Source organism: Leptonychotes weddellii, chromosome 15, assembly GCF_054177405.1.
Source record: "Leptonychotes weddellii isolate Sample4059 chromosome 15, ASM5417740v2, whole genome shotgun sequence".
In the NCBI taxonomy this organism is placed as follows: Eukaryota; Metazoa; Chordata; class Mammalia; order Carnivora; family Phocidae; genus Leptonychotes; species Leptonychotes weddellii.
The window spans coordinates 25,932,819-25,935,244 of NC_138383.1; positions in this window are offsets into that span (position 1 = coordinate 25,932,819).

The window sequence follows — 2,426 nt, forward strand, 5'->3', positions numbered from 1 at the left end:
AAGCCTGCTTCTCCCTCTCCCACTCCCCCTGCTTGTGTTCCCTCTCTCGCTGTCTCTCTCTCTCTCTCTCTGTCAAATAAATAAATAAAATCTTTAAAAAAAAAATATTTGTAAAGGTATTTAGGAAACTTTAATGCATTTTAAATTTAAGTGACCATTCCTATTGTACTTGTTTAATAAACAACTTATTCTGAATGCAACAAACTCAACATGTGGCTTATAATACAGTTCAGATTTCTAAGTTAGTTTTAAAGGAACATGTGAATATAAAATGGGTTAATTTCATTTTGTTTAGAGCAAGAGCACTCTCTATCTTTTCCTATTTGAGAAATTTATAAAATTATTGTGGTCTGTGAGGGCTTGCTCCTCTTAATTAAAAATTCTTCTGATTTGACATAATGGAAGTTATTTAATCAGTCAGAATCCCTTGAAATTGACATTGGCAAAACCTATATCCACCTCTAATAGGACTCAAATGGCTTCAATTTATGGTCACTTGAAGATGGAGATGAAGACAAGCTATGAGAAGGATTTAAGAAAAACCTACAATGATTATCAAATGTTACAAGATAGAAAACAAACAAGACTAAAAAAAAAAATACACCCTTCATTGAAAAGAGATAATGCTTTTTTTTTTTTTAAGATTTTATTTATTTATTTGACAGAGAGAGACACAGCAAGAGAGGGAACACAAGCAGGGGGAGTGGGAGAGGGAGAAGCAGGCTTCCCGCGGAGCAGGGAGCCCGATGCGGGGCTTGATGCGGGGCTTGATCCTGGGATCATGGCCTGAGCCAAAGGCAGATGCTTAACGACTGAGCCACCCAGGTGCCCCGAGATAATGATTTTTTAAGAAGAGCTTTGTAAATTCTGAAGCACTATAAAATGTCTTTTTATAGACATTTCAAGATAATTAATAAAATTCAGAGAAATATCTAGGGTCAGAACTCCGTATGTTATTTATATTGGTCAATTAGCATAATTCTTTCCACTTTGAACTTTCAGTTAATGTGATATAATAGTAACAATAGTAATATTATAGAGTAACTTACAGCTAATTCAATTTATATACCCCACTTCTTTTTTTTTAAAGATTTTATTTATTTATTTGAGAGAGAGAGAATGAGAGACAGAGAGCACGAGAGGGAAGAGGGCAGAGGGGGAAGCAGACCCCCTGCTGAGCAGGAAGCCCGATGTGGGACTCGATCCCGGGACTCCAGGATCATGACCTGAGCCGAAGGCAGTTGCTTAACCAACTGAGCCACCCAGGCGCCCTATATACCCCACTTCTTACTGAAAGCAGTTGTAGGACTTCTTGCTAAAATACCTCTCCTCTAACTTTCTGGGAAGGCTTCAGAAAGTGGGGAGTCTTTCCATTGCAGGCCCTCCTATCCCATGGGTGAAAAAGGTATTGGTCCTTTTATACCAGAGGCTTTGGCTACAAGGCTCTGGATTGCTCTGGACACCCAATTACTCTTGTACCTGTAAACACAGCTTTGTTTAGTGTCTCCAGCTTCCCAGCTTCTCAGAATAATAAAGTCAAAGATGGAGGTGACTTTGTATCTAGGGGAACAAGTTGTGACAATCTAGTAGTCCTCCTTCTCACTGTCTTGGAGAGAGGTAAAGATTCTTTGTGCTTTGCTGAAACTAAATTGATGCAGACCATGTGGTACATTAAGGTTCGAGGGCTATGAGCTGCAATCAGCTGGGACCAGTCAAGAAGCCCCAGGCCAGTGGTTCTCGAAGTGTGGTCCCTGGATGAACAACATCAGCATCACCCAGGATCTTGTTAGAAATGCAAATTTTCAGGCCCTAACCAAGGTCTGCTGGATCAGGAATGCTGGAGGGGGCACCCAGGACTGTCCAGTTTAACTTGCCCCTTGCCCCTGCCAGGTGATCCTGATGCACAATAAAACCGGAGAATCGCTACCCCGCTACCCCAGCCCAAAGTCTTCCAGTAGAACCAGAGCCATCTTGGCAACTTCTTTCCTCAGTAAAACCCAAAGTCAAGAGAAGAAAAAGAGAATGAGGTTAAGGGAAGCGGGAGGGTAGCCTGATGTTTCAGCCTCTGTTCAGATAGATAAGGGAACTGCAATACTCGGCACTGAAGCATCACATTTTATACTTTGATAAACTCATTTCTAGTAGTGGTCTGGGACTGGGGAGGAAGACCGGATTTGTAGCATTTGCTGATTTTCATGGTGTAAATGCTCCCACCATGTCTGATTTTGAGCTAACAGCGTGTGTGTTACTGAATACAAGGCTGGGAAGAGATGCTGCCGGTTGTCTCTCATAGGCTGGTTTGAGTCACTGTCACTCCTTACACCAAAGGAAAAAGAAACCCTTTCTCTCTAGCTCTCTCATCTACTGTCTGAAAGTGTCACCTTTGCTTAGCCAAATATACTCTCAGGAGAAAGTAAGAAAAATTT